The sequence below is a fragment of the Pteropus medius genome, unplaced genomic scaffold (assembly GCF_902729225.1).
Source record: "Pteropus medius unplaced genomic scaffold, Ma_sr-lr_union100, whole genome shotgun sequence".
Lineage (NCBI taxonomy): Eukaryota > Metazoa > Chordata > Mammalia > Chiroptera > Pteropodidae > Pteropus > Pteropus medius.
In genome coordinates, this window is record NW_024351730.1 from 39,450,553 (window position 1) to 39,474,726 (window position 24,174).

The following is a 24,174-nucleotide window of genomic DNA, read 5'->3' on the forward strand; positions in this document are numbered from 1 at the left end:
ATATTGGTCCTAACCCAAATTGAATTGCCACAACACCCTGGGCATAGAGATTTTCCATGAGCTGCAATTTCTGACAAAATTTTGACTGTGCTCTGGGGATGAGGTTTTTAAGGGTGTTGCAAAAGAGGTCTAACCGCACCTCTCACTGGTGTCTGCAAGGCTGCAGGCTTTTGGCTACCACATCATTGCTCTGGGGAGAGAAAGAGGATGGAACCAGCCCCAAGTGAAAAAATATCACAGACCTTGATGCCTTTTATAGAGGTTTAACAGTTTTTCTTGGATAGATATTCACTTTGTTCTATGGCTTTGGTTAATGTCCAGAGTTCTGAAATGGTTGATTTTAGTTATTTGCCCATATTTTCATAATTTCAGTGGGAGAGCTAGTTCACAGAGGTCCTCATTCTATTGTTCCAGAAGTCTACATTACATTTATATTATATTATATTAATTATATTTATTAATTATATTGTATTATATTTTTATATTATATTATGTTGTGTTATGTTACATTACATTACATTACATTACATTTATTATATTATATTAATTAAAGGTACACCGTAATTTGGTTTACTTTCTCATCTCTGTTAGTTTCTCTTCCACTGTTTATTACCTATCTTCTTGATATCTGCATTTTCAAATAAAATTTGTATTTATCGTGGTTTTCTATTTTGAAGTTTATTAAGACTTCTCTCCCGCTTCCTGGTAAAATATGTTTGTGAAGATGTGAGAGATATAATAAGTATCATTACAAAGTACAGTTATATAAATTCCCTAACTTAAGATAAAATGATTCAATTTTACTATAGCAAATTTACTGCAATAAATTTATATTATATTCTTTATTTACATGGGTCAATTATCGCTTGAGAATACTTCTTCAGTTAATTATGCAGCAATAAACTTCTCAAAATGTATTATCATTTACAATTGCAATTTTCTAGGTGATATAGTTGAGATGTAGCAATGAGTAACATTATTTTAATGCTATAGTAGATATACTATAATTATTATCAACTTGACTAATTATTATTGGTAGCAATTAATCTTTGCTCTAATAATTAGTGCTGATTGATTTACTTGTCTCGATCCCTTTACCTTTTGCAATGACATGAGGATAATATATCTAATTACTAAACTATGGATTGTCTAAAATGGTTAAATAATTTGATATTGTAAGATTGTCTCTGAGCTTAGCTTTCATTAAGCTGATGGAACTTTTAAAAGGCATATAATATAGTGGGGTTTTTTTGTTTTTGTTTTTGTTTTAGATTTAAGTTTGCTTCATTCCCATACCCCCAGATTTGTTTTTGTATTTCATGTACCACTGTTCAAAGCTTTTGACTACCTTAAATAGGGAAGTTGTGAAGAAGCACACATCTATAAATGAGTGAGAATAATATTAGTGTTGGGCAAAAAGGAATAGAAAGGAAGACATGAAATGATAACTCTTAAAAAGTCCTCATAGTAATTACCAAAACTTGTATTTACAAGTTCCTGACTATGACCAATATAACATTATAAGAAGGATGGACCTTGTATTTCTTATATTTCTTGAATAAGAGTTATTTCCGGCATCCAGTAGATGCTCAATAAGTATTTGTATAGTAAATAATTGAATATGTAGTGAAGTAATTATCTGGTAACAAGAAGCTGGCATAATTCAGTGTATAATCAGCTAAATTTCATTGAAGAGATCATTTATTTAATATGTCTTCATAATAATAACTTCTACCCTAAATTTTACCATTCAAAGACTCTCAGAGAAATACATTAACATCCACTGAATGAGAAACAAAAAAATTTGAAAGTGATGATACTGATTTTAAACAAGGTTTGCGAGTTCTTGGAACAATAGAGGCTTACAGTTGCTGTAAAATTTATCAGAAGGGACTTCAATGAACTACTATTTTAAGAACAAACTTCAATGAACTACTATTTTAAGAAGTCTGAACCACTCCAGTTTATGTAGACATATTTTGCCATAGCGATTATATTAAGTGTTCAAACTGTTCTTTTAAAAGCATTCATGTGTTATTTTACTCTCACTTATTTTGGATGGACAGTTTAAATATGTTTAATGGTTGAAAATGGGTTTCCAGTACTGCGACATTAATACGTAATATTATGACTGTGGTAAACAAGGATTTCACTTTGGTTCGATTTGTGACTATCATCCTAGAAATAACTAAACCATATGTTGGTAGTGCTTCTGAAAGAGAGAGCATGTGGTGTGTGTGTGTACGTGTGTATGTATTTATGTGTGGTGCATAGTGAGTTGTTACAAACAATGTAGAAGAAACACATAAGCACTTACTAAAGCAGTGGCTGCAGTATAGCCCCTGAGTTTTCTTATGATCAGTATCTTCCTTAAAAATATAAGTTTTAACAATGCAGAGGATGAAATGATGGAAAACACTGTGGTTAAGAGCAAACGTTTTGAAGTCAGGTGATACTGAGTTGAAGTCTTACTTCACTATTTACTGCACGTGTTACTGCGAGGTATTTAATCATTCTTAACCTAGTTTCAGTATCTTGAAACACTGGCTATGAAAATGGGATTGTGGCATGGGATTATTATGGGGGTTTCATGTAGGTAAAGATCTTATTATGGTTATGATAATAGTAGCTGTCTCAGAGGTTGCTAGGAAGATTCAAAGTAAGAAACTTACTTAGGATGCATAGCAAGGTCTAAATAAATATTATCTACTATTTTATGGCTATTATTACCAAGCAAATGCAATTCAAATACTATAAAAACATTTAAAAATCATAAGTGAAGACAAATATAAATACTAAATCAATTTTTTAAAACTATTTTCAAAACCAACAATATCATATTTTTTGAATAATTTTTCCTCAAATAATCTATCAGTAAGGCCATGGATGAGCATTTCTCTCTCTTCTGAGACATTTTCTTTAGCTTAATGGATATTCTCTATCCTGTAGCATGAGAAGTATGTGAAGAGAAGGATGGCTCATAGCCAATCATCTATTTCTCCAGGTCATTCTAGAGAGAATTCCATTGTGGATTTCACATTGCATCATTGGTATAAGTGCTTTATTTGGTATGACTCTTTCTACATGGATCCATACTAATAACTTATTCCAGTTGTGATGTCCTTCAACACTTGACCAAGAATAACTTCCTAGATTGGCTAAACTCATAGTGGTGACATTAAAAATTTTATATTCTAGTCTTGCCCCCTAAGACATTATGTTCTTCTTTTAGCTGTACTGAATACAAGCCCATGACTTGGCAAGTGTTAAAGATTTATCTATTTATTAACATTTTACTCAGAAAGATAAAATTCTTAAAATATTACAACTCATTTTCAAGAATGTCCTTGAGATGGAAAGCAGATTTATTTTTGTCACATTACATTTTCAGACCATGTAGGTCACTGTCATAAAGCAGTCACCAGAAAAGTTAAATGAAACTGCATTATGTAATAGATTTTTTCATATTTTACATACATATACACTATACTTACTATATACTATACTCGATTGTGAATTTTGATGGTAATGTTGAGAACAGTGGAATGATTACCAAGCTCTCAAGAAAGTAAACAATTTTGAGAATGGACAGAATTATATATTATTTTTTCTAAAATGTGGCAAAATTTTAGGCCTATTTTTATGCAAAAATTATTCTTTTTTATTATGGTTAACAATAAAGTGAAAAATACAGTAGGGTTCTTGCCATTTCATCCTCTCTTTTTGACTCTTTGGCATGCGTTATGTTTAGAATAGAAATAAGTTGCGGGGGGATGTCATTGTATTAGTTAGGGAGTAGTATCAGTTTTTCAACTTAGTTGGCTCCAGCATATTTGCTAGCTGTCCTCACTTGCTATTATGAGACTATTGGACAGTATTGTGAATTGTAGCGTGGCAGTTAAGACTGTAGAACTTGCAATTGACCAAAGCTGGGTTTGTGTCCAAGTTCCACTAATTATCTTGATTTTTTTGTCTTCTTTTCTCTAAAAGGGGTGCAATAATAGTGTAACTGTTATTGGGTGGCCATGAGGGAAAAAAATTATGTTTACAATTAGGCCTGAACAAATGAGCACTTATAAGATAAAAACTGTAATTATTTCCCCCTTGTGATGGTTAATATTATGTGTCAACTTGACTGAGTTAAAGGATACCCAGATAGCTGTTATAACATTATTTCTGATTGTGTCTATGAGAGTGTTTCCAGAAGAGATGAGCATTTAAATCAATATACTGAGGAAAGAAGATGCCCCTCACCAGTGCAGGTGAGCATCGCCCCATCCACCCAGGGCCTGAATAGAACAAAGAGGCAGTTTCTTGCAAACATGCACCCAATCTTTGGCCCAGTAATTTTACTTCTCTGTATTTACCTAAGCAAAATGAAAAGAGTTGTAAAAATATGTTCATAGCAACTTTATTCATATTAGCTGAAATATGAAAGCAACCTAATTTCTTTCAAGATATGAATGGTTAAAATAAAAATGGTATATTTAGATGGTGGAATACTATTTAGTAAAATAATAAAATTGAAAAGCAAAAAGATTAATACACACAGAAATATGCATGAATCTCAGAGTCATTATGCTGAGATAAAGAAGCCAGAAAATGGTTGACTTTGGGATGGTGAGAATATTTGGGAAGGGGGATAATTTTCTGATTAATGAAAAATTCTGTATCTTGATAAAGTATGAGTTATATTGGTAGATGCATTTAATTAAACTCATGAAACTGTACACTTTTGATTTGTACAATTCATTCTATGTAAATTTTACTTAAAGTGTACTCTTAATAAATAGTTGAATCCTAATCAATATGCTTGCTTTTTGCAGTGATAAGAGTTGGCAATTGTGAAACTGATTTCTGTGTATTTTAGCCTTGAATAAATGTAAATGTAGGTGTTGGCATGTATAAATATAAAGATATATAGACATTATATATATATACACACACACAAGTATTTATATTTTCTTAGCTCTATCTGCTGAGAAGTTCCAGAAACAATGACAGAGCAGAAGCAATGAACACATAGTATATGGATCTAAATAGATCATAAATGCCAACAAATAAACAAACAAAAAAAAAACAGAACTTCTTAGGGAAAGATTGCTTCCAAAATTGGGGTAGGAAAATTTTCAAGGCGAAGTGGGAATATCTTGTTGTGGAAGGAAGTGCTTAAAGAAGGCATAAGTAAAACAAAAGGACACAGTATTCAACTTGAGAGGAACTCCTACTGGCAAATCCAGGAAAACTACAGAAATTGATTTTAGGCCATTGAATAAAATAAAAGTTCATGAGTTGATCCTAGAATAAATAAATTAGTAAATGAATAAGAGTGCATAATAAACCCAAATAAATAAATAGGAAAGAATAAAGGGAAAGCCCTAAATTATAGTAGGATACCAACTAATAAAAGGAAGAGAGGACGGCTTTCAGTGTACAACATAAGCCATCAGTCTCAGGAAGAGCTGGAACAACACTTCCATCCCACAAGCAAGCAGGAGGAAAGAGTTGGTAGGTGCTAGAATGTTTGTATATTCGTTAGTGAGAAAGCAAAGGAATTGTTTTCTGATTCTTCTTGTTCTTGGTGGTGTTTTTTTCTGTGAATTATGAGATCTAAAATAGTTGTCTGGAAAATGGGCTAGATAATAAAATTAGAAAATATGGAAGGACTTTGAGGAGCCTATTGATATTGGTAATAAAAAATTATAATGCTCCCAATTTGCATTCGCGGTTACTCAGTTACAGTGACTTTATTATTGTTCTGTTCTATCCCTACCTAGAAATAAAAATTGTAGGTCGGGGGTGGGGAGACTATTTTTCTTTTCAAATTTATTTATAAAATATTCTTATCACTTTATTTCTTAACATAATTGCAAATTGCTTTTTTCTCTTAGCAATATCGGAGTGAGACAGAGCTAAGAGTAGGGCCAGCATTAACTCTTTGAGTAATAGAAAATTAGCTTTTACTCCTTTATCTTGGAAGCCATAAGTCCCTCTTGTGTCTTTTTTTTGATTGAAATTTTTATTAAGAAAACTGTTGAGTCACATACAGTTGTAAGAAATAGTACAGAGTGATCTGATCCTCTGTATACTTTTCCAGTTTCAACCATTGGTAACATTTTATAAAACTGAATTACAATATCAGAACCAGGATAATGACATTTATACAATCCATCAATCTTATTCAGATTTCCATGGTTTTATTTGTACAGCAGTTCCTGGAATAATGTCATTTTTTTGCAACATAATTCTGTTATAATGTTGATAAGGAAAAAAATTTATTCCTGGCTGAGGCCACTGTCTGTGTGGAGTTTGCACCTTTTCCCCATGTCTGTGTAGGTTTTCTCCAGGGACTCCATTTTCTTCCCACATCCCAAAGATTTGAATTGATGGGTCTAAATTGTCCCAGTATGAGTGCGTGTATGAGTGTGTGTGGTTGGTCCTGCTATTGAAGGGTGTCTTTTCCAAGTGAGGTCCCGCACGGTGTCCTGAACTGCTGGGAGAGGCATCAGCCACCCACATCCCTGAACTGGAATTAGAAGGTTGGAAAATAATGGTGTTACCTGTTTTTATTTATCTTTGTTATATATATATATAGCTCACATTTATTTCAATGTTCAATATTAGACGTATTTGGGCCTTTATTTTAAAGTTTGATGATGTCTTTGTGATCACAAATATGCCCTAAGAATTTAACTCATTTATATCAGTTAGCCCAAGGTAAAAATAGTTTTAATATGCATTATTTGGCTTAAAGTAGTAGTTTTCAAGAACCTATTGATGATGTTAAGTGAGGACTTGCTATACTCATTTGTGTGGAAATGTGTATGTATATTTACTTTTACACAATGTTATTAGATGTGCAGATTTGTTTATCTCCCACCATAGTACAGATACAACTGCATAAGTACCTTCTGCATTGTCTTTTTAAAACCACACCCATCTCCCTCTTGCTGCCTGCATCCTCCGTCCCTAACTCATGGCCATCAATAATCTGTCCTCAATCTTCAAAATTCTGTTATTTCAAAAATGTTATATAAGTGTAATTGTGCAGTACGTAACCTTTTGATAGCCTTTTTTATTCAGCATAATTCCCTGAGGAGTCGTTCAAGTTGTGTCTATCAAAAGTTTGTTCCTTTAAAATGCTGAGTAGTATTACATGATATACAGGTTTCATATATATATATTTTTTTAACCATTCACTTTTTTAAGGGCATTTGAGCCGTTACTTGTTTTTGGCTTCTACAAATAAAGCTGCTCTGAACATTTATGCCCAGGTTTTTGCATGAATGTAAGTTTTTATTTCTCTGGGATAAATGACCAAGAGTGAAATTGCTTGGTCATATAATATATTAGTTTTGTAGGGCTGCATAACAAAATACCAAAGACTGTGCAGCTTCAACAGAAATTTATTTTTTCACAGCTTTGGAGCCTGGAAATCCAAGATCACAGTGCTGGCAGGGTTGCATTTCTCTGAGGTCTCTCTCCCTGGCTTGCAGATGGCCACTTTGTCTCTGTGATTCTTCATGTCTTAGTATATTTGGGCTGCTATAATAAAATAACACAGACTAGGTAGCTTATAAACAAGAGAAATTTATTTCTCACATCTCCTGAATGCTGGAAAGGCCAAGATCAAGTTGCCAACATGGTGGTTCTGGCGAGGGCCTTATTCCTTGTTCATACTTGGTGCCTTCTTCCTACTGAACTTCACATGGTGGAAGGGGAGCTCTCTGGGGTCTCTGTTAGAAGAATGCTAATCCCATTCATGAGGTTTTCAGTCTCTAGATCTAAGTATCTTCCAAAAGCTCCACTTTCTAATACCATTATCTTTTAGAGGGTAGGATTTTAACATCACTTTTGGGGAATACAAACATTCAGACCATAGCACCTCACATGTTTTTTGCTCTGTGCATTCATCTCCCCGGTAGCTTTTCTTTTTCTTTGAAGGAAAACAGTCTTATTGGATTAGGGCTCCACCCTTTCAGCTTTAACCTTAGTCACCTCTTTAAAGGCTCTATCTCCAAATATATTCTCATTGGGGGTTTTGTGCTTTAATATATGAACTTTAAAAAGACACGATTAGGTCAGTAACATAGTAATTGCATGTTTACTTTAATAAGAAACTGCCAAACTATATTCCAGAGTGCCTGTGCCATTTTACATACTCACCAGTATTCTGTCAATGACTCAGTTTCTCCATATCCTCACAACTTTGATATTGTCATTATTTTTTATTTCCCTGATAGATAATTATATTTAACATATTTTCATGTGCCTATTTATCATGTGTATGTCATCTTCAGTGAAATGCCTGTTCTTGTCTTTTGCTTATTTTCTAATTAGATTGTAGAATTTTTAATGTTCAATTTTTAGGGTTCTTTATGTATTCTAGATACCAGTCCTTTACTGAATATGTAGTTTCCAAATGTTTTCTCCCAGTCTGTAGCTTGTCTTTTCATTCACTTGGTATAGGGTCTTTCACAGAGTAAAAGTGTTTAATTTTTATGTGGTCAAAGTTACCTTTCTTTCTTTTTCCTTTTATAGATTGTGCTTTTCAAATCAATTCTGAGAACTCTGCCTAAAATTAGATTCCAAAGATTTTCTAATTTTTTTCCTAAAAGTGTTATAGTTTTATATTTACATCTAAGCTTATCATGTATTTTGAGCTAATTTTTGCCAAAGGGCTGAGATTAAGTCAGTGTTCATATTTTTGCTTGTGAATGTCCAATGACTCCAGCACCATTTGTTTAAAAAAGGTATATTTTCTCTAATGAATTGTTTTGCATCTTTTTCCAAATTCAGTTGGCATATCTGTTTGGGTCTATTTCTGAGTTCTATATTCTGTTTCATTGATCTATTATTCTAACTCTCAGTCATACCATACTATCCTGATTATTGTAGCTATATAGTAAGCTTCGCTTTTAGATTGAGTTATTCTTCCCACTCTAATTTTCTTAGTCAAGATTGTTTTAGGTGTTCTAGAATCTGTGATTTTCCATACAAGTTTTAGAATAAGCTTGTATATAACTACATAAAAACCTTGTCACATTTTTTTTTTGACGAGAATTGCATTAGACCTGTAGATCAAATTGGAGAATTGACAGTTTTACTGTGATGAGTCATCCAATCCATGAGCATAGTTTGTCTCTCAATTAATTTAAGTATTCTTTGACTTCTTTTATAACAAAATTTTAACTTTTAGCATATATATGATGCACATGTTTTGATAAGAGTGTAGCTCAGCATTTCATTTACTGTGGAGCAATTGCAAATGGTATTGTTTTTAATTTCAGTTGTTGTATATTCATTGTTAGAATATAGTATCACAATTAATTTTTATGTGTTGATTTTGCCAAACTCACTTATTAGTTTTAGGACTATATTTTTAGATTTATGGTTACTTTCTATGTTTACAAGCAATTCTTCTATAAAAAACAGTTTTATTTCATTGTTTCCAACCTGTATAACTTTCGTTTCTTTATCTTGCCTTATTTCAGTGACTATACCTTCCAGTAATACTTTGAAAAAGAGTGATAAAAGCAGACATTCTTGCTTTGTATGCAGTCTTAGGAGGAAAGCATTAGTCTTTCACCATTGTTTATGATGCTATCTGTGGGTTTTTTGTAGGTGTTTTTTATCAAGTTGAGAAAATGTTCCTCTATTGCAAACCAGCTAAGAGTGTTTTTCATATATGGCTGTTGGATTTTTCAAAAGTTTTTCTGCATCAGTTGATATAATTATATGTTTTTCTTCTTCAGTTTATTGATATAATGCATTACATTGATTGCTTTTTGAAAGTTAAATCAGCATTACATAAGTGAAATAAACCCTGCTTGGTTACAGTGTATAATTCTTTTTATATATTATTGAATTCAGTTTGCTAATATTTTGTTGATAATTTTTATACTTATGTTCACTTGAGATATTGGTGTGTAAGTTACTTCATTTGTACTATCTGATTTTATAAGGATAATACTAGCTTCATAAAATGATTTGGAAAGCATTTTTTACTATTCTATTTTCTTGAAGAGATTATGTACAATCGTCTTTAATTCTTTTTTTATGTTTGGTAGAGTTTTGCAATACAATCATTGTAGTCTTAGAGATTTACTTTTGAGAGTTTTTAAATTATGTTTAATTAATGCTTTTAGAACTATTGAGATTATTTCATTTCTTTATGTTGTCAAAATTATGAGCACAAATCATTTGTAATATTACCTTATTATCATTTTAATGGCTATAGGATCTGTAGTGATATTTCCTGTTTTATTTCTGATTTTAGTGATTTGTGTCTTCTTTTTGTTTTTGTCTATATGGTTAGAGGTTTATTAGTTTTACTGATTTAAACCTTTTTTCATCAAATGTCTTTTTTTCAAACATTTTCTTTATTTTCAACTTTACTGATTTCTGCTCTTACCTTTTTTTTTTTTTTTGGTTTGTTTTCTTCTTTCTACTTTGGGTTTATTTTGTTCTTTCTTTTTCTAGTTTCTTGAAGTAGGAACATAGTTACTGATTTGGGATCTTTTAAAATTTCTCGTGTAATTATTTTGTGCTATAAATTTCCCTTTCAGCATTGCTTTAGCTACATCTTCTATATTTGGTAAGTTGTATTTTTGTTTTTATTTATTTATATGTATTTATAATTTCCCTTCAGACTTTCCCTTTGACCCATGTATTATTTGGAAATAAGTAGTTTAATTTCCATGTGTCTAGAGATTTTCTTATTTTCTTTCTGTTATTGATTTCTAATTTTATTCCATTATTGTCAACTCTGTATGATTGCAATTCTTTTAAATCTGTTGAGGTATGTTTTATGGTCTAGAATATGGTCCATCTGAGTGAGTATTCCACGGGTGCATTTAAAAAAAGTATTATATTATTATTAGATGAATTGTTCTATAAATGTTAATGAGGTCTTGTTGATTGGTTAAGTTATTCAGCTCTTCTATTTCCTTATTGATTTTCTGTCCAGTGACTTTATATGTTGCTGAGAGAGAGGTGTGGAAGACCCCAGCTACAACTGTAGATCTATCTGGTTTTTTCTTTTAGCTCTATCAGTTTTTGTTCATGCATTTTCAGGCTCTGCTGTTTGATACGTACACATTTAGACTCACTACGTCTTTTCAGAAGATTGATGTTTTGTATTGTATAAGTTCCATATCTGTCTCTAATTATTTCCTCTGCTTAGTCTACTGTATCAGATATTAATATAATTATTACTGCCTTTTGTTGATAAATGTTTACATCACACATCTTTTCTTCATCTTGTTATTTTCTATTTACTTATGTTGGACTTGAAAAGTTTTTGTAAGCAACAGATAATTGGATTGTGTTTCTTTATTCACTCTGCCAATCTTTATGTTTAGATTAATATACTTTAACTATTTACTTTTAAGGTAATTATTCATATGTTGGTACTTAAAGCTGTTATTTTATGACTTGTTTTCTTTTTGTTTCCTTTGGTTCTCATACATATTCCTATGTTTCTCCTTTCTTGCCTTCTTGTTGGTTACTTGAACAGTTTTAAAGGTTCCATCTTGATTTATTCATAGTGTTTTTAAGCATAACTCTTTGTATTGTTTTAATTGTGGTTACTCTGAACACATATATACACAAATACACACACACAGATGAGTTACTATAATCTACTGGTATAAATGTTTAATCACCTTTAGTAAAAGGTAAAGCCTCTCTTTCATGTAAGTGTCTTTTTCTTCCCATGTTAAAATACCAATATCTTGAGTATCAGATTGTACTATAATTTTTGTTTCAATTATCAAACATGATTTATAAAGCTCATGAAGAGAGGATTGTCTATTGTATATACTCATCATCTGCTGATTGTGTTGATCCTTCTTCCTTCTTGATATTCCAAACTCTTTCTTTTGTCATTTTCTTTTTTCTGAAAGAACTTCCTCTGGCCAGCCTTTAAAGAAAAGTCTGCTAGTGATAAATTCTTTTAGTTTTCATTTATCTAAGAATGTCTCTCTTTTATTTTTAATTTCTGAAGGATAACTTTGTCATCTATAGAATTTGTAGTTGAGTTTTTTTATTTCAGCTCATTGTTGTTGGGTCCATCTTGCTGATTCTGCCCTCTAGCCACAATGCCTGACAGGAAGGGGTTTGTTTTCCAGACCTGGCTTATTACTATGATTGTATCTTTTGTCTTATTCAGTTCTGGCTGCTGTAACAAAATGCCACTAACTTGCTGGCTTAAGCAACAGACATTAAATTTCTCACAGTTCTGGAGGGTGGAAGTCTCAAAATCAGAGCTAACATGGTTGGGTTCTTGGTGAAGGCCCTCATCCCTGTTTATATATAGCTCCCTTCTTGCTGTATCTTCAGAGGGTACAGAAACAGCTCTGGTCTCTTTACTTCCTTATAAAGACGTCAATCACATCATGGGGGCTCCGCCCCTACGATCTCACTTAACCCAATTACCTTCCAAAGGCCCGTTCCAAATATCTTCTCACTGGGAATTAGAGATTCAACATATAATTTGGGGTGGGTCACAAACACTGTTCATAATAGCCCTTCCTACCTGTTTTGCCCACCTGAACTAACTCCTTTAGGAGAGAACAGGCAATCAGATCAAAGAGGGTTCCCTGAAGGAGAGCTTGCTATGATTTGGTCCCTCTTGCTGGCTCTGCTGGTTTCTCTTGCCCACCCAGTGCTGCTGGGTAGAAAAGTGGTGTCTTGGAATCAAAGAGGCTTGCCAGGTCAGGATGCTTGTGACTGAGTTCATCCTGCAGATTCTGCCCACTGTCCTGTGTCTCTTGGTGGGAAAAGAGAGGACTTCCCCTGGCAGCTTTTAATTGGTTGAGTTACTTATCGAGCCTCCTTTCTGTGGTGTCAAGCTTGCTTAATATTCTCAGGTGGATTGCCATTTGATCTCAGATGAGAAATGAGCCTCTCCACTGTCTTCTATTGCTAGGTTGGGATTGGCAAATGCTGAGTCTGGGATGTCTTCTTTCATTGGGTCAGGGGAACATAATACACTCCACTGCTGTATTTTTCCTCTGATTCTGAGGTCTAAAACTGGTTTACTATCTTACTGCTTTTCAGATTTCTCTATTGGTTGTAAGTTACATTATTGCCAAGATTTATAGCTGTGCTTAGCAAGGAAGAATTTGGAGAAGTATGTCTATGTACTCTTATGTGGACCAGAAGCCCCAGAGTATTTAATTTTCACAGTGATTTGGTTTCAATAGCCATGCAAGAACTATACTTAATGCCTAACATTTATCCCTCAAATATTTGAGTTGTTTATTTTTTTCTCTAATACCAAATTTTAAAACAGTACCACAGTCCTGTGACAACATAGCATTATTCCTTTATAGCAATTCCCTAAGATTTATTTTAAAGTTTTAAAATCCCTGGATAATAACTTGATCTTTGTTTTTGTAGCTGAAAAGTGAACTTTTCTAATAGCTCAAAGCTGCAGCCAAAGCCTTGTAGAATTTATTTTTCACTAGGACCTTCTATTGGAATGAGATTGAGCAGCTCTACATAAATGAAGAGATAGAAAAGGATAAAAAGGATATAAATTGGATTAGCTATTTTATTTAAAAATATATATTTGGTGTAGAAATAATATGTTTAACAAAAACAATGATAGAAGCCCTGAAATTGTTGAAAATATTGTGAATGTCTTTTAAAAATAAGATATAGATTGAAAGAAAAGAACATTACAATTTTATTTGGAAAAATTAACTTATAACTTTCCACAAAGTAGAATTGTTAATTAAAAGTTTAAAGTTATTTGTAAGAAGCATAATAGTTTGGGGTTACCCATCCAATGCAGTTAAGTTGTGTATGTATGAGCTGTTATCCACACTTTAAATCAGGAACTATTCCTTAACCAACAGGTGCACACTTAACTTTTGTCCATTTTACAATATTTGCTTTCTAATTTTACTGAGTAAATTATTGTCTTTTATAAATCTATTAACTCTGTTCGTATGACATTGATGGACATACACACATTTTACTTGATGCCAAGGCAACACCTAATTATAAATTCTTCATAGAAAATCAGTACATTTATATGGCATGATTTCTACTTAGCATATTGTGAAGAGTGGAAACTACTAATAACAAATATTTCTGTGCATACCCACATTCACTAAATAACTGAAACATTTGAATTGCTCAGTATTGAAATTTGATCAAATTATATGACTCTGGAACAATTCACACTATATATTTAGTCACCAGTTTTAAATTATCATTACTATTCTGCTCTTCGATTTACCAGCAGTAGATATTTGATCCAAAATCTCTTTATCATTGACTCTAATGTATTTCCTATTACACAGATTTTCTTTTCTTTTATATCTTTTGAGATAAAAATATTTTAATCTGAACATTTATTCTCAGAAAATCTAATTCACTTTTCCAACTGCTCAGGATTAGTCAATTAACAGCTATGGAAGCCCTTAAGGAGCCATTTGCTCTCAGTTTAGTGTGCAGAACAAATTAGTACTTCCCAAAATAATACCAATTAAGCCAACATAAAAAAGTTAGTATCTATATTAATCTCAAGAGACAGGTTACAATATTCCTACAAAAGAGCTGCCACTCAAGGACAATGCTTTTTCAGCTCGCATAGTTAAGTTACTTTTATATTATACTCCTAAGGACTGTTTGTGCTTGATGTCACCTATTATTCATACTTCTACTACAATTACTGCTGGTACTCCTGCTGCCACCATGTGTGCACACATACATGCTCACTGGCACACATATATACCTATACTATATACATTTTTTTTAATCTATAAATTTTGACATTTCATTTTGACAGTTGCACTAGATAAGAGTCCAAAAGAACTACATTCTTTTTCTAATTCTTTTATAAGTACTGCGTGATCTTGGACAATTCATTTCACTATGTATGACACATTTTTCTTATTTGGAAAGTGAAAAAGTTGGACTAGATAATAGGTTGGCAAACTAAGGCCCTTGGATCAGCCACCTGTTTTGGTAAAGAAAGTTTTATTGAAACATAACTCATGCTTATTTACTTATGTGTGGTCTACAACTGCTTCACACTGCGTCATCAGAGTTAAGTAGTTGTGACAGATCATGTAGCCTGAAAGCGTAAATGTTTACTATCTGTACCTTTAAGAAAATGTTTGTCAATCCTGAACTAGATGACAATAAGGTCCTTTCCAGGTATATGTATTTATTACTCAAGAAGAGTTTGATAGAAAAAAAGTTTTAGTTTATCTACCGACTATAATGATAAAATGTTTAAATTACTGAAGTTTTCTATTCTGAAATTCTTCTCCATGAATCCAAGGGACAAAAATTAACCTGGTCCATTTAAATAGAAGAATTGTCTCAAGTGATAGTCTGTTGAATAAAGACAGAGTGCTAAGCCCAGTAGGTAGTCATATTTTTAGCAATTTGTCCATTTTCCAATGTTTCAACCTTGTCATCTTAATTATAAGACATGTAGCCTAATCATTTTTATTGAAAGACCTTTATTCAAAATCCATTTTTATCCATTTTGGGGAATTTAAAACAAAGCGACACTCCTCAAATAATCAGAAATGGAATAAAAAACAATGAAAATATGAAAGACTTAAATTGATAAACTCATAGAAAACAAAATATAGATACATATAAAGATGTATGTGTATGTTTACATTAGTTGGCAAAGTGTATTAACAAGGAGGAGAATTAGAATTTATATTGGATTGATGCTACAAAACTGCTTTTTGTGTGCGTGTGAGACTTTCGAAGCACTAAAATGACAATATGTCAATTAAGTAGCCACTAAGAAGTAATGAACTGTCAATTTTCAAATTAGCAAAAGACCCTAAAAATATATGATCAGGAACTTTTTCACGAGGAGGCAAATTGGGATTTACTGTAGCATTGTGAGAAAGAAAATTAAAGCATCAATTTATTGTAGAATTGTCGAACTGATAAATAAAAATGCATTAAGAATGCAACCCAAGTCACACAAGAGAAACCTAGGACAGTTGTATAAATTAACCACTGGATCTCTCTTCTCTTTTACTTCTCGTAAAATCTTTATCAGCTGAATTTCCATGTTTTAATTTAAATTTATTTAAATTTACTTTATCTAGAAAGTTGTGATAGATTTTTGGCAAAAATGGCCATAACTATTTACCTTTCTGATATCCACATTGTCTATAATGTAAGTTTAGAGGTCCTTCTATTCAGATGTGGCATCTATTTCCCTACAACTTAAATCTTGGCTGACCTCATGATCTGGTTTGGCTAACTGAATTCAACAGAACTGATTGTATGTTGTCTCTGAATAGATCTTAACAGGCCTTGCATGCTTCTTCCTTTTTCTCTTTTAAAGAGGATCCCAATGACCTTCACCTCACACTATTTTAAAAGTCCTTGTGTAGTCCCTCTCACACTGAAATGGAGCTGGCCTGAGTGTTCAACAGAATGCAGCAGAAGAGACAGTATCTGATCCTCCAGACTAGGTTATACGGGTGTTATAACTTCTGCTTGGACTTTTGGAATACCGATATGGGTAAACCAGCTGTATGTTATGAAAATACTCAAGCAGTCTCATAGAGAGTTAAACATGGAAAGAAACCAACTCGTCAGTTGGTTTGATAGCCATGTGGCTGAGCTACCTTAATAACAGATCCTCAAGACTCAATCAGCCTGAAGATGATAACAGCTGCAGATGACATCTGACTGCAACCTCCTGAAAAACCCCAAGCCACAATTGCCTAGCTGAGCTGCTCCTGAATTACTGCCCCACAGAAACTTGATTATGGTTCTTTTTAAACCATTGTGTTTTGTATGTTTGTTAGACAGCAATCTTTAATTAATTCACTGTAACCAAATAAGGTACGCAAGACTTTAATTGCTCAAGGAACTATGGCTGTCATGTTTATATCCTGTATATCACATTTAAATCTCTCTATCTTGAGAAAGAATTGTTTCCCAATCATGAGTAAATTCTGATCAGCTTTTTTTTGCCTCTTACCTTCTTTCATTTTCCAATTTTACTAGATTGTTTAATTTTATTTATATTTTACTTTATATACTTGTTATTTATATATAATTATGATATCTTTTATCATTTGATTTATCAGATTTAAATATCATTTGAAATCAGGCTTATAAAAGAAGAGTTTGGCAAAAAGGAGCAAACTAAACAAAAACGGACTCACAGCTACAGAGGACAATCTGGTGACTGCCAGAGGGGAGGGGAAAGAGGGGTCGGGAGTTGGATGAAAAAGGTGAAGGGATGAAGTACAAATTAGTAGTTACATAGAGTACAACATAGGGAATGTAGTCAATAGTATTGTAATGGCTATGTGTAGAGCCAGATGGATACTAGAGTAATTGGGGGGATCACTTCATAAACTATATAAATATCTAACCAATGTACCATATACCTAAAACTAACATAAAATAAATTTTTTTTTAAAAAGTTCCTATCAGTAAGGTACATAATCTGCAAATTGCAGTATCTATTCGCAATTTGTATTTTCCAAATTATATTGCAACTTTCCCCATTCCCTATTCAATCACAATAATTTCAATTTTATTCTTTTCATATATTAAAGTTCTGTGAAATATTTAGTTTGGAGAAATAAAGCAATTTTGTTGAAAAATAAAAAGAGAAGAGTTTGGCATACCTATGCTACTGCAAAAATTCTTGTCACCTTTGTATTTTCAAACTTTGTTCATGATGGGAATGATAAATTGTCAATGTTAACCATAATATTTACATTTCTTTTAGTCCTAGAACTTTACATAATTTTTGTTATTTTTATCATTGATCCCTTAGTTGGCTGAACATTATTCCTTGATAGTTTCTTCCAGAAGACTCGTGGGAACTGAGTTGTATGGTCAAAACAATTTTGTCTTTATACTTGAATGACTGGGAATAAAGTCATTGTGTCACATTTTCTTTAATGATTTTAAAGGCATTGCTCTAATGTGTTCTCTTTTGTATCCTGTTACATTAGGGAAATCTGTAGTCAGCCTGATTTGTTTTACATCAAGAGGGAATTTAATATTTTTGGTGAATAGTCAAAGAGTTTTTAATTTAATTTTTTAACAAAAACCTAACATTTACTGAATGCTGTGTTACTCTCAAGCAAGAGCTATATGACCTAGGTATAATTCTTATTCCCATTTTATAGATGGTAAACTGTTCCTAATGCCATACAGGAAGTAAATGACTGTACAATCTTGTTTTGAGAGTTAGAAGCAGCTGTGTGAAGAATAATCTCTCAATATATGGGTGAAATAGCAGGAGATATATGGCAGAAGATTAAAGAAGTGATTTGAAAGATGGAACTGAGAGTTTCTTCGAGAACATGGAGTAAAAGGACAAAGTGATGAAAAGCATGGAGAAATGGAGAGTATAGCCAAGAATTCCAAAGTGTGTCTAAGGTTTTCAACAGTTGTCTAATTGGACAAAATATAGAGAATAGAAGTAATAAAATAAAGAATGATAAAAAATAAAAACCTCAGAGCTTGGAAAACAAAACATTAAACAAAATAGTCTCCATATTGAGAGCCAAGCAAGAACACTAAAAAAGACAAACACCTGGAATAGCTTGATAAAATGTTATAACTCCTAGGAAAAGAAGAATATCCTAAAAACAATTAGAGTAAAATACAACAAAACAAAAAAAATAATAGATTGCAAGCATCCATTCCAAAGATTTCCAATGGTCTCTCCCAGGAAGATTTCAAAAAACTAGAGTCTCTTCAACTTAATTTTTATTGTAAATATACATTAATCCAGAAGCAAAAAAAGAATGGATAAACAAAACTTTTTAATTGTGGAAATCAAAGGCTTATTGTCTCTTTACCTCATTTTTTTATAGCACTTATTACCTTCTCATATGTTCTAAAATTTACATATTTATTAAATTTAATGTTTATTAAATATTTCTCTTGATAAGAATGTAAGCTGCATGAAGGTAGATGTTTTTGTTTGTTTACTGATTGTTTCCAATAATTAGAATAATAACCAAAGCTAAATAGATTATCGATATTATTTATAACATAAATTCCTTAAAGTTTCAGTATATTGGAAACTACCTAAATGTTTGACAATAGGAGAATCGTTAATAGTGTACAGTGTATTGAGATCATGTATCAGTTTAATAGAGTGACATAATCTCATATTATTCAATGTAAAGTCACAAAACCCATCTGTAATAAGCATGTAGATGTCTAAAAAAGAAACTGATAGGATATATTCTGAAACACTCATCCTAATTACTAAGTGGGACTGAGGAGTGGGTGGTCAATCAATAGTCAATCAAAAAGTATTACAGAAAACTTATTTTGTGCCAAGTAATATTCTGGAACTGGGGTATAACTGTGAATGAGGTCTTCCCATGAGAGTGATGATATTTTTGTGGGTAGGGGAAAATAATATGTAAGCATAAATAAGATAATTTCAGAAACTGAGAAGTGCTTCAAAGAAGATGACATAGAGTTATATTCTGGAGAATAACTCGGGAGATGTTGTCTGCCAACAGTGTCTCTGCAGGATTCATATTTAAGTTGAAAACTGAAGATTAGGAGGGTGGCATAAAGATTAGGGATTAAACATTAGAAAGAGTTGCGGGGTGGGGAGTGGAATAAAGCAATCAGCAAATACAAAAAATCTGAGATGGGAATGTACATGGTAATGACTGAGAGACAAAATGAAGACCAAAATACATAGAGCATGGCATATGAGGGGATAACGTCATTGAGTGGGGTTGGGGGCAGTAGTGGCAGAATGATATAAAACAGGTCAGCTAGGGTCTTCATCAACCGTGTAACCTACACATTGAAGTACAAGTGTAATAGCAGAGCACTAATGAACTTTAAGAAAATCAGAGTTGTGATCTAATTTATGCTTAACAAAGAAGTGATAGCATGGGAAGGATAATTAGCAGAGCATCAAGAGTGAAGTCCAGAGACCAGTTAGAAGCTAATGGAGTAAACACCAGAAATTAATGGTGTCTACAAACAGCATGAAGAGCAATAGGACTTGCACTTGTCACCATATATTCTTCTCAATATTTTTTTCTTTTTTTCTTTTCTGTGTCCTGCCTCCTTCTCTCCTTTTCTTCACCCCTTCTTTCTTTCTCCCTCTCACCCTTCTCTCCCATTCTTATCAGGCTGGCTGGCTTTCTTTCTTTCTTTCTTTCTTTCTTTCTTTCTTTCTTTCTTTCTTTCTTTCTCTTTCTTTCTTTCTTTCTTTCTCTCTCTCTCTTTCTCTCTCTCTCTTTCTCTCTCTCTCTCTCTCTCTCTCTCTCTCTCTTTCACATAAATTGTGTCATGGTGACTGTAAACAAGTATCTCAAAAATTCACGTCATTCTAGATAAGGCCCCAGAGATAGAGAAGTAATACTGATTGGCAACAGTAAGAACTGTTGCAGACAGTATGTTTGAAAATAGTCAGAGATTTATTTCATCCTATTTATACTGCTTTAGGGTTTATTTGGAGTTTCAAGTGGGAGGTGTTTTGAGTTAGTTTTGTTTTGTTTTGCAGTATATCACTTAAAATTCATCACATGTCCTGCATTTATTGTGTGTTCAATGACTTGTAAAAAAGAACTGACCTGGGAAATATCCACAATATTTGGAGAAATACTTGTTACACTCTAAAATGTTTTCAAATAATAGTTTTCAGGCTCAGGGTAGAATTGGAAATGTACTAAAATGTTTAGAAATCTCTCTCAACTATAGGGATTTTGTTATTTGTATCTGGCAGGAAATAGCTGTTCCGTAGGCACAAATTTGAAAGTAAATTTTTGAAAGGAAACTCTAAAATCTGGTTTGCTAACATCCACTAAGGAAGCAGTTCAGGTTATTAAACTAGAAACTTACACTGTTTCTAGTAGGAAATCTTAAAATAATTTCTTATGTCCCATAGGAGAGATTTGTCTAACCATTTCCTTCAAATAGTTAAAGAAAGGAGAGTGATTTCACTTCTAATTGGATTTCTAAGATAAATACTTTATTGGCACTTGTTATGTATGTCATTTCAGGGCATATACACGTGTCAGTTTATATGTGATCGACTCTTGGAGGGCCACTGTGCCAATATGGCACAAAGTGGAAGAGGGCTAGTGCAGCATCACGGTGCTCTTTATGACACTCTTTATGGTGTTCTTTATGATGCTACCAACCTATAACTTGATCTGTTTTTGTTACTCTCCCACTGCATTTCTTTTCTAGATTTGAAAATATCACTATGTAGATTAAATCATTGATATTAGAAGTAACTATGTATTAGCATAGTATCATTAGCATAGAATAACAAAATACATCCATTAGAAAAACTTTGCACGTGAAATGTGCCACTTATCCACAGTCCTGAGAGTAAAAGGTAAATAAACTGCTCCATGGTCTACCAAGTGGTCAAAAGTGAGTAGAATATACTTGCGATAGTTTTCACCCCAGATCACCACTTACTAAGTAATTCTGAACATGTAATTGACCATTCTAAGCTCTTGATTACTGAAATGGCTATAATAATAATAATACTTCCTGTAGTAGAAAATGTTTATTGTTAATTCAATACACAAAATAGGGTAATCTTATATCCTGATTTGCAAAGGATAATTTAGTTTGTCTACAATAATGGCATTCTGTCTGGTTTGGCATTTGTCACAAAACAGTATCCCAGTTTTGATAACAAATGACACGGTTGCCACAGCTCTCAAGTCCTTCTTACTGATTTTGTTCAGGTCCTGCCATCTTCCCAAGCAGCCAAAAGGACTCAGGGACTCTTCCATATCCAGGAATTGGTCCTGATATATCTAACCCAGTGATGGATTTAAGGATTCCCGCTGTGCTTTATCTAATTACACATGTTATTCTCCTGGGGACACTTTAAATGCAATGGTGGGTATACAGTCTAAGCTGACTTAAAAAATATATATTAAAAAAAAAGAAAAAGAAGATTTTACAGTTGGAGAAGGGAGAAAGTTTTCTCTCTCCTTAAGAAACAAATGGGGATAGATACCCTCAATGCCCGAGGGCAGGTAGCTTGAAGACAAAGCTGAACCAGAGAGAGGAGTTAAGAAAAGCCCAATATCTCTGTTTACACCATACCTGGGGACACTCTATCTTCTTATCTTATGCTTTTTCAGATAATAAATGGCTTTATTGTTTATGCCAGTTTGAGGCAATATTTTTTTAAATAAATCAAAGCTAAATATCATAATAATCTTATGGTGTGTCTCTAAGGATTAAGTAAAATTATTCATATGAAATTATTAGCACAGGGTTGGGAATAGTAAATTAATTTTTAATATAAGTGGGAGAATGCTGCCACAGAGAATCTAAGTCTAAATAGATGAATAGTATTTTCTAACTTAGATCTATCAAATTCTTCTTAAAATCAAATATAGCTCATTAATTTTAGACAGATAAAACAAAACATTCTCCTCATATTATAAGTCAGGCAACCAAAATCTAGACAGGAGCTGGCAGGCACTGGGGTTTTCTTTTTCCTGATCCAACTTCTATTTGGCACATGACAGTCTCTCACTTGAATAGAAAAAAAACATGAGGTTAAACATCTATCAGACCCGAGTAACTAATTGCACTGGGCATTGTTGTATGAGTGTTAGTGTATCTATGTGTGTGTGTATGTGTGCACCTGTGCATGTATGTCTAGACTCTCTGTAATAATGTTCAGAACGTTGTGGGGAGAGAAACTATTCCTCTCCATCCACTACCCATGTGATCCGGCGGGTGGGAGGGCTTCACCCACCATTCCTATGATAGAGCGTATATTTAAAGCTCAACTATAGTCCTTGGCTAAGAATGAACTCCTTGGCTAAGAATGAACGTGTGACTCAAAGCATGTCAATAAAAACCAACTTGCATTGGAATCACAAGGCTTCTGCTAAAATGACCGATGAAGAGTGTACTCTTTCATTCTACTCTTGAGTTTGAGAGCAAGCGTGGCCAGAGCTGCTAACACCATGAGGAAGCTGAGACTTCTTTTTTTGTGTGTTTGGAATCTGGTATTTCATACCACTGGTTTAGTTCTCTCAAGAACTTTTATTGCTGTCTCTTTTTTCTACTTTGACATGTAACCATAATCTTGTACCCATGATCAAGGCTTCATAACTCCTCAATGTCATGCCATCATTTCATGAAAAAAGTGAATTCTGAGGGTGGGTATTATATTTAGTAAGCCCACTGCCGGGATTCATTGGTGAGCAAAGTCCCTGCCCTTGAGGAGCTCTCACAAAATGTTTGCAAAGCATGTTGCAAGGCAATTAAAATAGCATAGCCCCTGAATATCTGCATTTCTAATTGTTCATATATCAGGCACTGTATCAATGCCACCCTTCTACAATGCATTCAAAGAGTGTTGCGTGCATATATATATATATATACACACACACACACACATATATATAATATACATATATATTTATTTTTTGCTGTAGGAAAAGTTATGAATTTGTTTATCAAATTATAAAACCATGTTAAAATCTACGATTAGATTCATCCCCTCTCCTCCACTTTTTCACATTGCGCAACTAGTTCAGAAATTAACAAGAAGCTCCAAGATTTCTACATTCACAGATAAAAATTAAGCTATCCAGCTTCATACAGCTGAAGAATGTGCCTCTAGTCAGAGGAAAGAGGCTTGCATGCATTTTCTCAATGAAACTGCGCATAAAGAGCAATATCTAGAAGGAAGCCAGCAGACTTTGAGCTTATGAAGACTTTATCAATATATTCAAAGACAGAATTGCTGAATTAACATATCTTTTGAGATCCTGGTAAACACAAAGAAAAGCAAAAACGAAAATAGCAAAAAAACAGAAAAACAAAAAAACCCAGAAACCTCTTTGTTCTTCAGTTCATTTCTTTTTTATTAGGGAAAGAAAATCAGAGAGCCATTAACACAAGAGACTCAGTTTTGTACTATGATAACAGGATGCCTGACAACTCTACAGGGAGAAGATAATAATATGTTAAGAGCTAGGCCAAGAAACTTTGCCCGCCAAGCTCAACCCTTAAGAAATGTTAATTTCCACAAGAAGAATAGTAGGATTGTTTTATTTCTAGAAGGAGAGTGATGGGTAGTCTATTTTGATTTCAAGTTTATAAGGTAGGATGTCATCTGTCCCTGAACTCTCAATGTAAATGAGCTCTTGATTGGATTGTGGCTGCCTTGCCTAC